The 15,410-nt window shown below is 40.6% G+C and overlaps 1 long non-coding RNA gene across 1 annotated transcript; it reads left to right on the top strand.

Moving 5' to 3' along the window:
• The first annotated feature begins 308 nt into the window (after positions 1-308).
• On the top strand, positions 309-15,141 carry LOC121135443. Its single transcript, XR_005872568.1, has 3 exons — positions 309-422; positions 4,762-4,879; positions 14,987-15,141. It is a non-coding gene; the product is annotated as an uncharacterized LOC121135443 (long non-coding RNA).
• The last annotated feature ends 269 nt before the right edge of the window (positions 15,142-15,410 follow it).

The raw sequence follows: 15,410 nt of genomic DNA, 5'->3' as shown, positions 1-15,410 counted from the left end.
ATTATTTTTTAAGTTACAGTGTATTTACAACCCATTTCCACCTGCTCCCTTTGTCTCCACCTGTCTCTGCTGTATACAGATTCATCTCAGCCAGCCCCTCAGGAATACAGCTGTGTCATCACATACGGTGGTATCCTAATATTTCATACTAAGCCGTAAACCAATTACGAATGACTACTCACTGTGCTGACTCATGGGAAGGGAAGGGGATAATGTGTCCTTCAGGTAATGAACTTCTTTGGGGACTTGACACATATTTCATTTTCCAGTACTGTGCTTTCCCCTTGTCACGTTTCTGTGGATGTAGCTTCTTTTTGCTTCATGGTGCTATGAGGATTATGCAGAGCTTGCCAGCCAACCAAGTGGCCAATCTCTTAAACCCCCTGAGAACACCTTGGAGCACTCAAGTAGATCTGGTCCAAGTGAGTATGTCCTTGCAGGGAAGTGGTACATGCTCAGTGTGCCATGGTTTCTCTTTAGTCAACATGAGAATGTATCAAATTATCATCAGAAGACACTGCTGGGACCCACTTCCAGGTCTCCTGATTCAGCAGGACTTGGGTAGTGCCTGGTGCTGCTGAGCCTGGGACCACATTGAAGATATGATGCCACCATTCCACCCTTTTCCCAGATGATGGAGAATTCCTTACTGAAAACACAAATTACTGTCAAGTGTAACTGTGTGTTGGAATCAGAGACTACAGAGCCAGCCAGCAATTGAAGTCAGCTAAGTAGGTGAAGTTGTCCATAAACAGAGAGAACGGGAGTGTGGGACCCATAGGTTGTGGGGTGATCTAAAAGACAGCTTTGTCTGGGCTCCACGGGGTTGTGGTCTGTGGGAATCAGATCTTCTAGCATTATGAGACAAACCTCAAATCAAAAATTTTAAAGCATGAATTTTCTTGTTTTAAAATAGATGCTTTGGGTGCTTTGGGTTAGGGAGATAGCTCAGTGAGTATATATGCATACATAATAATATCATGATATAACTCATTGAATTTGGAACCTCAGCACCCATGTGAAAGTCTAGCATGGTGATGTATGTCTATATCCATAGTGCTGAAGGAGTAGAGACAGAGAGATCCTGGAGGCTTACTGGACAGCCTAGGCTAGTTAAAATAGCCATCACCAGGTTCAGGGAGAGACCCTGTCTCAAAACCAACCAACCAGCAAACAAGCAAACCAGAACAAAGTGGCAAATTGACCTTTGGCCTCCACATACACATATGTGAACACACACATACACACAGACATAAAAATGAAGATTTATATAGATGAAATTAACTTCTCTATGAGTGAGAATTAGAGCTTGCCACTGTACAAACTTGACTAAACAAAACAAATCTATCAGTCATTTCCCCCAAGAAGACAAATGGGTTTATTAGGCAGGTTAGAACTTTCTTTAAATTTTCCTCTAACTTTCCTATATGTCCATCTTTTTCTAGTGCAGTTAGGTCCCAAGTCCCTGCCTAGGTCCTTGTGGTAAAGTTTAGGGATATCTTGAGTCAATAATAAGTGGGCATAACTCTAAAGTGTGTATTATATTGGTTGGGGGTTCTCTATCTGTCTATCCATCTATCTATCTCTATATATGGTATATACTGTATATGATAATATGCACAATGATACACATACACACATACACATAAAAAGGGTTTATGGATTGGCTTATATAATCAGACAGGGTATTTTCCTCATGCCTGTCTACAAGCTGCGTATCTGGAGAAACTAGCGGTTGATTAGTTCAAGAAACTGGAAACATCAGATTAGAGAGATTAAGGACATAGTTCCACTGAGGCTTCAGGCTTGGAAGGTATCTGAACAGTAGCTGGTGCAGATCTCCTTCCAGAGGCAGAAGAATCTGGACTCTGGTGTCCACGGGTAACAACAGCTGCCAAACATATCATGCTCCAGAGTGCATCAGTCACCTTTCTTGTCACTGTGAGAAAACAACTGATAGAAGCAACTTGGAGAAGGAAGGGTTGTTTTGGCTCAGGATTTTGGAGGTTATGAAGTGCATTACGGTAGAAAAGACATGGAGGATGGTGGAATGGATGGAGGATGGCTTCTTATTTGGTAAGCAGACCAGGAAATAGGAAAGCTAGCTTGGAACAGAAGGATATGACCTTGGAAGGGAGACTCTTCCAAAGCCCGGTGCTAATGGCCTATGCTCTCCACTAGGTCTCATGTCCCAAAGGTTTCATAACCCATTAAAACAGCTCTACCCCTGTGCACCAAGTGCTCAGGCTCACTAGCCGTGGGTGACGTTGCTCATTCAGATCATCACAGATGGGTTGTGCTTGGACACAGGCGGACTTCCCTATTCTGCTTTTTCACTCCCCTGGGCACAGAGCTCATTGAGTGGCACCACTGACATTCAGGGTGGCTCCCTGTGACTTAGTGTGGTGCTTCACTCTTTTCAGGAGACGCTCTCCCAGACACACCCAGAAGTGAGCTTCTTCCTTTGTTCTAGGCATCTCTCACCCCAGTCAAGCTGATGGCAATGATGGATCATATTCAACACTCAAACACTGGGTCTGATGGGAGGGGTGCAAGCCCAAGATGAGAGGTGGTTCTGGAGGGATTTCTGGGCTTGCATTAGAGGGGCAGTAGACTTCTGCTGTAAGAGTCTGTGAAGTTGGACAGCTAGGATGTACACCCTCTTTGAGGGTGAGTCTCCCTCTGCAGCTCTCAGGTTTGCATCTCATTTAATCCCCATGACAACTTAACCAGCTCGTAGTCACCATTTTAATGAGAGAAATACTTTACACTTGGTATGTGGTTGAGCTGTGATACGAGCATGCCTCGGTTGGTAAATGGTGTGATGAATGGCAGGAAAACCATGGCTTCCATTTATATTTTTATGACCCCAAATTTTACAGTAGGAATTGGGCCCCATATTTGTTCATATTCACACATAGCAAGGGCTTAATTTCTCTTGATTAGCTTTAAAATGACCCCAGAAAAGTTCATTGCCAGCTCGTGTAACCTGTATTGAAATAGAGCATTAACAGAAACCTCATAACCCACCCCTGAGCCATTAACATCCTGAATTCTGAACAGGGAAGATCCTAATTCTTTAGCTGAAATTTCTTTGCTCCACTAAGTTCAATCCATGTTGGGGCTATTAAAATGTCCTCTCAGCACTTGGTCTGAAATCAGCCCCTTTTTACAAATTTCCTCATTACATAGATCTACAGCCCTTCAGAAATGAATGGTTTTTGGTGGTGGTATGTCTGTGATCTTAATAACATTATATAATGTGTCCTGATGAATCAATGTTTGAGGGCCATCTAGATCTGAGCTAGATTAAAAGTAAATAAAAATGGACTTGGAGCATAATTCTTATGTCCGTTAAAAAAAAATCTTCAAAAACCTTTCTGAAATAGAGATCATAGAAGCAAAGGAATAGGAATGCCTGAGCACAGGAATGTGAATGGTTTAGGAGAGGTACTTAATATTCATCTGGTACTCACTGCAATAACATCAATCTCACCATATTCTCTTGGTATTAATGTAGATGTTCTGCATTTAATATATACTACCAGTGGAATTTCATTGTAATTGAGCACTAAATGATGTCTACTTACGGCAAAGTGGTTCCAGAGTTTTCTGTAATAAATAGATTTTAGTAGGATAAAGGATCCAAAATTCATCACCGAGTCTATACTAGACTCTTTATGCTTTAATTGTCATTGATGGTCTTTACTGTATTATTTCCAGACAGTTCATAATTACTCCAGCTGAACAAATGATGATTTGTGAATGGAGTAAGACATTGACTGGATTATGTGGTACCATTGATTTTTTTTTAATGCTCTGGTTTCACAAAATACAGCTGGTCCTCTGTATTGATGGCTTCAACATCTGCCAGCTGGGGATTAAAGTGTTTTTAAAAATTGCTCGTGTACTTATCACATCCAGACTTTCTTCCTTGTCCTCATCCCTGGAACAATCTAGCACAAAAACTACTCATACAGTGCTTTCATAGGCTAGCTGTTATGATTTAGTGACAAAGTTTATAAGTGGATTTATCCAGGTTCTGTGCAAAGAAGTTGAGTATCCTAAGATTTGTGTACCTGAAAGAAGTGTGGGCATCCATCTCCCAATGACACCAAGGATGACTCCCCTCTAAAATCACTTGGTGCCTCAACATTGATGCCACTCTTTTTTTTTTTTTTTTTTTTTTTTTGGTTTTTCGAGACAGGTTTTCTCTGTATTGTTTTGGAGGCTGTCCTGGAACTTGCTCTGTAGACCAGGCTGACCTTGAACTCACAGAGATCCGCCTGCCTCTTCCTCCCAAGTGCTGGGATTAAAGGCGTGCACCACCAACGCCCCGCTTGATGCCACTCTTAATGGCATGGAATTGTAACAAAGTGACTTGGGTCATGACAGTGATACAGTGATAGAAAAAATGCATTAATGGAGTGCTCACTATATATTAAACACACTGTTAAATGGTTTGTGGTTAGTATCCCAATGGAACCTCATGGCAACATTAGTTCCAGTTCCCAACTAAATGCTAGTTAGGTTACCTGAGAATCAGGAACTTAGGAGTTGTAATGCGTCTCTGATAACTAGACAGAGGTGTAGTTGAGCTTAAATTCATGTTAGATTGGCTTTAGGTTTCAAAGTCTGTGCTTTGAGCCATTATACCAGATACTGAATTGATGGGTAGCAGGTACAGAATTTTCTGTAAGCAGTTGAGGAAAAATGGATGCCTGAATGGTAAGAATTCCTATGTTTCTTTGTCATCAGTAGGATAGACTCATGGTGAGTTGAAATTTCATGAAGAGAGCTTCACTGAGAAGTAATCCATACTCAGAGATGCAAACACTGTATTTTCTCTCATTTATGGATGTTAGCTTCAAACTTTCAGGTATGCATGTTCTATTTGGAATCACTCTAAAGGTCAGCAGATTAGTAAGGGAGGGGGATTTCAAGCAATGGGAGATAAAGCAGAGTGGTCTAAAGAGCTAAAAGGGGATAATGGAACAGGAAGGGTTAAATGGGGTGAGTTATGAAAGGTCAGGGCAGGGGAGGGGATGGGAGGTGCATAAAACTAAAGACATTTCAAAAGTGTTATATGGAAATGTACTACAGTAGAATCTTCCTAAAACACAAATACATAACAAGATTTTAGTTACAGTTACCCTATAATGGACAACAATACTCCTATGACACACCACAGGATAATAAATAAAAAATTCATTGCCAGGGCCAAGAATGTATTAGCTCATCTGGAGTTATTGGCAAGAGAGGTCGCATAGATCCCCAAGCTTTGGAGGCTATTGCCATGGCTCTTGGTAAGCCTCCAGACTTTGATGGTAACCCCTATTGCTGAAGACAGCAACACTTGAGTCAGAGAACATGAAGAGATCAAGATGGTACTCACCTGCAAGCTTCATCCCTACTGGCTAGCTTATATAATGCTGGAGGTGCTACACCTGCTACCAAAGAAGAGAAGAAATCACTAGTCTTACCTAACTGTGAACTCTGTTACCTTTAGACACTGGCGTGGTAGTGGATGAATGTCATTGGAGTAACCAAGCACTCTTAGATTTGAGGCCTGCTCCACAAATTGAAGTCTACAATTGACACCATTATTAGGGCCAAAATGTGTGACCTGTGTGACTAAAGAGACCATGGGCCTCATAGGAGTATATTCTATTATTACTTTCCTAAAAGGGCACAGTATTAAGCTGACTTTTCACCCCTGAAACAGGGTTTCTCTGTGTAGCTCTGGCTGTCCTAGAACTCACTCTGTAGATCAGCTTCTGCCTCCTCAGTGCTGAGATTAAAGGTGTGCGCCACCACCACTCAGCTTAAGCTGACTCTTAATGAATAATTGGTATAGTCACAGATTAATGCTTATATAAACCTTTATACAATCTTGTTTTTGCAGTAGATAATAAGTAACAGATAACTTTCTGCAGTAGATAATAATTAATCAGCCACTGGTAAATGTACAGAGAATGAGAGACAGTGGGGTGTCCAGTCTTAGTAAATGGGGCATCTATATCCCACTTCCTCCTCCCAAGCCTCAGGGATCATTCAGAAGAAGGGAGATGGAAAGAGAATAAGATCTAGAGGCAGCTGATGGTTACAAGGACAAGGTGCTTTCCAGACTCAGGACAATTGCACACATGCACTCACGACAGATGTGACAGTGTGCACAAAGACCTGTACAAGCTCACGCCAGACAAAACCCCAGAGTGTGGGAGGTGGACACAGAGCACTACCTCTAGCTAAGGGGCTCTTGGCAACTGATAGCTGCTGAATCTGGTGGTAGACTGATTCCCATTTTCCTGAGGAATCTCCATGCTGATTACCAAAGTGGCTGCACAACTTGGCACTCCCACCAGCAATGGAGGAGTGTTCCCCTTTCTCCACATCAATATCCAGCATAAACTGTCATTGGTGTTTTTGATTTTAGTCATTCTGACAGGAATAAGATGATAGTATCTCCGAGTTGTTTTGATTTGCATTTCCCTGATGGCTAGGGATGTTGAGCACTTTCTTAAATATCTCTTCAGCCATTTTAGACTCCTTTATTGAGAATTCTCTATTTAGTCAGTCCTCTACTTTTTAATTGGATCCTTTGGTGTGTTGAAGACTTGCTTCTTGAGTTCTTTGTAAATTTTGGAGATCAACCCTCTGTCAGATACGGGGTTAGTGAATATCTTTTCCCGTTCTGTGGACTGCCTTTTTGTATTGCTGACTGTGTCCTTTGCCTTACAGAAGCTTCTCAGTTTCAGGAGGTCCCATTTATTAATTGTTGATCTCAGCATCTGTGCTACTGGTGTCATGTTCAGGAATTGGTCTCCTGTCTCATGATCCCACTCCTGATCACCAGGTGACTGGTGGGGCAAAACCAAAGCGGCTGGCAAGGAAAATCTTCTCTCTACAGATGGTGATGCCTCCAGAAATTCGTTTATAGCACAGGGTTGTTTTGGCTACCCTGGGTATTTTGTTTTTCCATATAAAGTTGATTATTGTTCTTTTAAGGTCTGTGAAGAATTGTGCTGGTATTTTGATGGTGATTGCATTGAACCGTAGATTGGTTTTGGCAAAATTGCCATTTTTACTATGTTGATCCTACCTATCCAAAAGCATGGGAGACCTTTCCATTTTCTGGTATCTTCTTTAATTTCTTTCTTTAAAGACTCAAAGTTCTTGCTATACAGGTCTTTCACTTGTTTGGTTACCATTACCCCAAGATATTTTATGTTGTTTGTGTCTATTGTAAAAGGTGATGTTTTTCTGATTTATTTTTCAGCCTATTTATTGTCTGTATATAGTAGGGCTACTGATTTTTTTGAGTTTATCTTGTATCCTGCCATTTTGCTGAATGTGTTTACCAGCTGTAGGAGTTGCCGTGTACAGTTTTTAAGGTCGCTTATGTAAACTATCATATCATCTGAAAACAGTGAAAGTTTGACTTCTTTTCCAATTTGTAAACCCTTGATCTCCTTTTGTTATCTTATTGCTCTATCTAGAACTTCAAGTACAATATTGAAGAGATATGGAGAGAGTGGACAGCCTTGTCTTGTTCCTGATTTTAGAGGAATTGGGTTGAGTTTCTCTCCATTTAGTTTGATGTTGGCTGTTTGTTTACTGTATTTTGCCTTTATTATGTTCAGGTATGTTCCTGTTATCCCTGATCTCTCCAGGGCCATTATCATGAAGGGATGTTGAATTTTGTCAAAGTCTTTTTCAGCATTGGGTGAGATGATCATGTGATTTTTCTTTTGTAGTTTGTTTATGTGGTGGATTACATTTATAGATTTTTGTATGCTGAACCATCCCTGCATCACTGGGGTGAAGCCTTCTTGATTTGATTTGCCAGTATTCTATTGAGTATTTTTGCATCAATGTCCACGAGGGACACTGGTCTGTAGTTCTCTTTCTTAGTTGTGTCTTTGTGTGGCTTGGGTACCAAGGTAATTGTAGTCTCATAGAAAGAGTTTGGCAATCAACCTTCTGCTTCTAGTGTGTAGAATGCTTTGGGGAGTATTGGTATTAGGTCTTCTTTGAACTTCTGATAGAATTCTGCACTGAAGCCCTCCAGGCCTTGGCTGTTTTTGGTTGGGAGATTTTTGATGACTACTTCTATTTCATTAGGGGTTATAGGTGTGTTTAAATTGCTTATCTGTTCTTGATTTAATTTGGGTAAGTGATATCTATCCAGAAAAATTTTCATTTACTTTACATTTTTTAATTTTGTGGAGTACAGGTTTTCAAAGTATGACCTGATGATTCTCTGGATTTCCTCAGTGTCCATTGTTATGTCCATCTTTTCATTCCTGATTTTCTTAATTTGCATGTTCTTTCTCTGCCTTTTGGTTAGTTTGGATAAAGGTTTTTCTATCTTGTTGATTTTCTCGAAGAATCACCTCTTTGTTACATTGATCTTTGTATTGTTTTCTTTGTTTCGACTTTAATGATTTCAACCCTGTTTTATTATTTCCTGGCTTCTACTCCTCCAGTCCAACTTTGCTTCTTGTTGTTCTAGAACTTTCAGTTGCGTTGTAAATTCTCTAGTGTGACTATTCTCCAGTTTCTTCATGTGAGCACTTAGTGCTATGAACTTTCCTCTTAGTACTGCTTTCAAAGTGTCCTATAAGTTTGGGTATGTTGTGTCTTCATTTTCATTGAATTTTAGGAAGTCTTTAATTTCTTTCTTTATTTTTTCCTTGATCCAGGAATGGTATAATTGCACATTGTTCAATTTCCATTAGTTTGTAGGGTTTCTGTAATTTGTGTTGTTGTTGAATTCTAACTTTAAAGCATGGTGATCTGATAAGATACAGGAATTTATTCCAAATTTTTGACCTGTTGAGGTTTGCTGTGTTGCCAAGTATATGGTAGATTTTAGAGAAGGTCCCATGTGGCACTGAGAAGAAGATAAATTCTTTTGTGTTTGGATGGAATGTTCTATAGATGTCTGTGAAACACAATGGTTTCTTTGTTAAGTTTATGTCTGTTGGTCCTGTCTAGTGGTGAGAGTGGGGAGTTGAAGTCTCACACTATAACTGTGTGAGGTCTTATGTGTGATTTGAGTGCCTTTGTATTTTGGGCATAGATGGTCAGAATTGAGACTTTTTCCTGATGGATTTTTTCCTGTGATGAATATAAAATGACCTTCTTTATCTCTTTTGATTTTAGTTGAAGTCTAATTTGTTAGATAGGATAGCTACACCAGCTTATTTCTTGTTTCCATTTGATTGGAACCTTTACTCTGAGGTCATGTCTGTCTTTGGAGTTGAGGTGTGTTTCTTCTATGCAGCAGAAGGATTGATTCTGTCTTTGTATCCATCCGGTTAGTCATTGTCTTTTAATAGGCAAATGAAGACCATTAATATTGAGGAAAATTAAGGACCATTGAGTGTTAATTCTTGTTTGTTTGTTTTTTTTATTTGTTGTTGTTGGAGCTATTGTTTGTGGATTTACCCTACTTTTTCTTTTGGCTTTTGATAAAGTGGGATTATTTATTATGTTTTTGGGAGTGTAGTTAACTTCCTTAGTTTGGAGTTTTCCTTCCAGTACTTTCTGCAGGGCTGGATTAGTGGATAATACATTGTTTAAATCTGGTTTTGTCGTGGAATATCTTTTTTTCTCCAACTATAGTGACTGAAAGCTTTGCTGGATATAGTAGTCTGGGCTGGCATCTGTGGTCTCTTAATGTTTGTAGAAAATCTGTCCAGAACCTTCAGAGTTTCCAAGGAGAAGTCAGGTGCCATTCTGATAGGTTTGCCTTTATATGTTACTTGGCCTTTTTCCTTTGCTGCTGTTAATAGTCTTTATTTATTCTGTATATTTGGTGTTTTGATTATTATTTGCTGAGAGGACTTCTTTTTTGTGGTCCAGTCTATTTGGTGTTCTGTAAGCTTCTTGTACTTTCATTGGCATGTCTTTCTTGGGTTGGGAAAGTTTTCTTCTATGCTTTTGTTGAATATATTTTGTGCACCTTTGAGGTGGGTTTCTTCTCCTTTTTCTTTTTTTTTCTTTTATCATTTTTTATTTTAATTTTAAATAGCTTGTTTTACATGTCAATCCCAGTTTCCTCTCCCTCCCCTCCTCCTGCACTCCCCTTCCCCCCCAGCCTCCCACCCTATTGCCAAATCCTTCCACATAGGGGATATCTAGAGTCTGTCATTTCACTCTGGGTAGGGTCCAGGCACTCTTCTTCTCCTTTTTCTATACCTATTTTTCTTAGGTGTGGTGTTTTCACAGTGTCCCATATTTCCTGGATATTTTGTGTTAGGAATTTGTTGGACTTCAGATTTTCTTTGGCCCATGAATCTATTTCTCCTAGTGTATCTTCAAAGCCTGAGATTCTCTCTTCTAATTCTTGTATTCTGGTGGTTATGCTTGCATCTGTAGTTCCTGATAATTTACCCACCTTTTCTAATTCCAGCATTCCTTCAGACTGTGGGTTTTTTGGTCTCTTTTTCAGCTTTCAAAATTGTACTCTTTGACTTGTTTCTTGCAATATTTGGTTTTTCTTTTTTTCCATTTCTTTAAAGGATTTCTCATTTCCTCTTTTAGGGTCTCTATCATCTTTATGAAGATGTTTTTAAGGTCATTCTCTTCTGCTGTGTTGGGATGTTCAGGTCTTGCTGGTGTAGAGTCCTTAGACTCTGGTGGTATCATATTGGTTTTTCTGTTGTTGAATGTGTTCTTATAATGTTATCTTTCCATCCCATCTCCCAGTGGGTACAGGTGGGGTCTTATCCTCTCCTGGTGGGTATGGGTCCAAGGTTCTCTTCCTGTGGGTGCAAGCAGGTCCAATGCTGTGATGGGTCTCATGGTGGATGCAGGTGCGTCTGAGGCACTCCCTCTCCAGGTGGGTGGGAGCTGGATTAGCACAGTGCTGTCAGCAAACTTGTTTGGTTAGTCCGGGGCAAGTTGACCTGCCTGCAGTCCCCAGGCCAGGAGACACCAGAGTGGGCAAGTAGAGGCCGGGTTTCATTCCTCTTTCTAATACTTCCTTCCCCTTTTCTTCTTAAAGATTTATTAGTTTTATTTTATGTGTATGTGTGTTTTGGCTGTGTATGTGTAAGTGTACTACCCTCATGCCTGTGCAGGCCTGAAGAGGATACTAGATCTCCTGAAACTGGAGCTAAGGACAGATCTAAGCATCAATGTAGAAGATGCTGGAGACCAAATCTGTATCCATTGTAAGAGCATCAAGTGCTCTTACTGCTGAGCCATTTCTTTAGTCTTGTGTCTCCCTTATTTCCAAAGGATAGAATTATTGCTCAACATACTTCTGTGAGTCACTTCTTTATTGGTTTGGTAAAGTGGACTAAGGAATTAATCAACTGATAAACCAATGAAAAGTTCCCTGGTGGTGGCATAGCTCAGTATTAGAGCACTTGCTAGAATGTGAAAAGCTCTGGGTTTGATTCTCTCTCTCTTTCTCTCTGTCTCTCTCTCTCTCACACACACACACACACACACACACAACCTAAATGATACAAACAAACAAAATCCCCCAATGTTTTCCAATTCCAGCTATACAATGCACCATTCACCTGCATAAACTTTGCAGCTTGCAGCCTCCAAATCACTTCCTCAGAGAAGGTGCTGCAGCAGCTCCCATCCCTCAACTCCCTTGCCAGGCCTGTGCTCTCTCTGTATTGTCTTTCACATAGCATATGACTTTGAAGTTCATTTCAGTCACCTGTGAGCTGAGTTTTCAGGTGAGGAAGGATAAGGGTTGAATTTCAATTGTCCACATTGCAGAATTTGACCCTCACCCCATACAAACTTGCACACACACTTAGTAGGTCGTCAGCTAACCATTAATGAATGATTGCCAGAATCAAACCATTCTACAGAGACTTAGCAAGAGGCTGCCATGGCTACTTAAGTGTCCATGAGAGGAAAAAGTGATTCTTTATTGTTAGTGCCAACACCTTGGATAATATACTTTTTATCTCTTCTCATAATGATAATGTAGATAAATTCCATAAATCAAATCTCTGCAGTAAAAAGGTTAATAAGTTTATGCTGTGTAATTGAAAGCCATATTAGTGATTAAAAGGATTTTATATATCAGTTTTCTGGGTCACCAACTAATTATTTTCAATGGCTGGTAATAAAACACAGCACCATGCCTGACTAGACATTGCAAGCCATCAGATGCTAAATCATGTAGAAAGGACTCAAGCAGTTACCTTAGGTTGGCTGGGTTTTCCCTTGGGATGTGCAGACGTTGAAATCTTAGCTGTTTGTTTTGTATGGAAGCAAGATGTTATGAGTGTTCTTTTACTCAAAGTAATCAAGGTAGGGAGTCCTCCCAAGTGGAAAAGGACATGGTGGGCTCCTGGGAGTCCCATATAACTGTAATCAGTAATATTCAATGTTTCATTTACAACAAGGTCATAGCTTGACTGTGTCGCCTACTTGTCCACCTTTGCAAAAATGAAGTATTTGCAAAGGAAGGGGGGAATCTGTGGCCTGAATATATTGATGTTTATTAAAATGTCCTTAAAATGTTGCAAGAAAGTAATGCTAGATTTGAACATGTTAGAGGCCACTGAAGCATTTATTGTCAACCTAAGGTTAGGGATGGGGAAAACTGAGGCTTAGAGTTCACTGAAGCCGTGGCTACAATGCAGCAAGCTGATGTCTAAACCTGATTTTGTCTGACTTCACCCAAGAGAAAAACTAAGACATATTTACTTCTGGTTTCATTCGGTACCACATCAAGTTGTATGACAGCAAAGGTAAAATGCTTATGATTGGCTTTGAACTTGTGGGACATTGGAGATCTGTGTATGCAGGGGTGGTAAAAGCATGGCTACTAAATTGAATGAAACCATTTCTGTCATAGGTAAGAGATTTGCCCTGGTATACTAGAAGACTGAGTTTCCTATTTGGAGGTTGAGTGAAGGTGAACAGAGATAGGGAAATGGCATTGGTAGGCATTTGTTTTAATTTTTACTGTTATCCCTTAAGCATTGTCCTGATGTATTACTTAACCAAAGAGCCATCACCTCCAGAATCATAATAGAGTTGTTTGAAGTCAAAACCAAACTGAAATATGAACTTGTGGGCTTAATATCTCAACCAAATCATTTAAGTGTCCTATGTCTGACACTTGAATGTCTGATTTTGCATTGATATGGAGAAAAAATAAATTTGGGAACCTTCAGTATATTTGAATACTTTCTTTTCTTTCTCTAGTTGTTTTTCAGGTTCTGGAATTACTGTGTATGTGTAATTCTGTGCCTATGTGTTTTTGTGTGTGTGTGTGTGTGTGTGTGTGTGTGTATGCATGTGTGCATGTGCATGTACAAGTGTGTGCATGTATGTATATGCACATGTGTTGGGGGGGTACAATTTGTAAAGGCAGTCCATGGGGCTCTACAAAGGCTGAGAGTGATGGATGCATTAGGTAGTTTGAATCACTTGGTTATTTTCTTCAAAGGCAAATGACTAGCAGATGAAACAAAGGATGAAAATTGGAAGGTGGACACCATTGTCTTGCCTTAAGACTTGAGACATTTAAAGAATAGCCACTATCACAAAGAACAGCAAAGCTGTGGCTTGAAAACTGTTCTTGAGACATGCCAATGAAGCCACTAAATCAGGGAGACAGGGTGAAGATGGCACAGAGATTGGCCACTCCCAAGGCTCTCTGTGGATATAGCACTTAAATCTCAGTGCGTGTTTACCTTGGCATCCAGGGCTGAGGGAGCACTGACTTATGTAAATAAATACTTGCATCTGCTATGGATTGCTATGTGGAATGTGTGAGCAGCCCCAATTGCTTCCTGGAGATGGGATTAATCCAATAACTCCAGGAAAGACTCAGAAGCATGCAGGGAAGAAAGGCAAGGAATCTTCTTGGGAGCGTTTCACGTCTCATGGAGAACTGTCTTCTCATATAGCAAGCAGCCTAGCTCCACTTGTTGCAAGAGCATTCCAAAATTTCCTTAACCATTCAGCCATATGGTAGAAGGAAATATTGGTGGCAGGGCAGGAAGGAGGAGATGTGGAGAATGAACAGGGAGGGAAGAATGGGAGGAACAGAAAGGAAAGAATGGAAGGGAAGACTTAGAAGCCCAGAGACTGACACACAGATCCCTATTTATATGAAAGCAAATGCACGTCAGATGGCTTGATACACAAATGGCATTTGTTTTTAAACAGGGAGTATATTTTGAATAAAATTAAATTTTGTTTAGCATCTTTCTTCTCGACGTGCCTAGGCTCCATAATGGGGCATTGGTGACTCACACAGGAATCGCCAATGAGGATTAATTAAATACAAAAGAAGGGCTCGTCTGTATTCTAGGAGCTGAGTGAGGGGCACTTGGGGTGTGGTGGAAGGGTAGGGAAACCAGTGCTGTAATCTACCACCACAGGTTTACATGATGGATCATGCCTGAAGGAAAAGCCATTTCCATGAAGGGCATGAGCATTGTTGACCCAGAGAGGGAGTATGTCTTAGTTAGAATTTCTATTGCTGTGAAGAGACATCATGACCAAGGCAACTCTTATAAAGGAAAAGATTTAATTGGGGGCTGGCTTACAGTTCAGAGGTTTAGTCCATTATCATCACGCTTGGCTATGCCAGTGTGTAGGCCAGCATGGTGCTGGAGAAGGAGCCGAGAGTTCTACATCTTGATCCACAGGCCAACAGGAAGTTAACTGTACTAGATGTAGCTTGAGCATAGAAGATCTCAAAGCCTGCCTCCACAGAGACACACTTCCTCTGACAAGGCCACTCCCCCTAATAGTCCCACTCCCTATGAGTTTATGGGGAACAATTACATTCAAACTACCACAGAGTAGATATACAGAAAGGCAGAGACTTGACTTCCCTAAGATGATAACAATGTATTTGTTTTCTCTGCTCCTTTCCCCCTACAGTCTATCAGTGCTTCCTACTGAATTTTCATATATCCACCCTGTCACCAATAAAAAACGCTCATCTTGTTTCTCCATTTTGTTTGTTTGATGAACACAGCTGCTGTGGGAAGAGAATGCCACCAGCGGACCCACCTGCTATTATCAGGGAATGGGATGACCCTTAATCCAGCCCAGTGGAAGGCAGCTGCTCCTGCTAGATGGAGAGGCTTCAATGAGAAATGCCACGTCAGGCCAGGCAGGAACTATAATGATACGGGTGAGGGTTAAGTAAAAGAGAAACTCCATAAAAAATAAAATTTAATTGTGAAAATCTACGATGAGTGAAAGTCAGGTATCAAGTCAATGGGCCATGATTGGGTGTGGAGAGTGAGGTTCACCATCCCAGGGTCCTCAGGGACACATGTGTTTTACATTTAGAACTTGATGTTTTTGTTTGTGTGGACCTGGTGCTGGTGAAGCTGTGATGAGCCAGTGGCAGCTTCTTTGATTCTAGCTTCAGCCCCATGCAGAGTCCAGGATGG

This window comes from Mesocricetus auratus, unplaced genomic scaffold (genome assembly GCF_017639785.1).
Source record: "Mesocricetus auratus isolate SY011 unplaced genomic scaffold, BCM_Maur_2.0 Super-Scaffold_4256, whole genome shotgun sequence".
In the NCBI taxonomy this organism is placed as follows: domain Eukaryota; kingdom Metazoa; phylum Chordata; class Mammalia; order Rodentia; family Cricetidae; genus Mesocricetus; species Mesocricetus auratus.
This window is presented reverse-complemented; position numbering and strand designations above follow the sequence as displayed.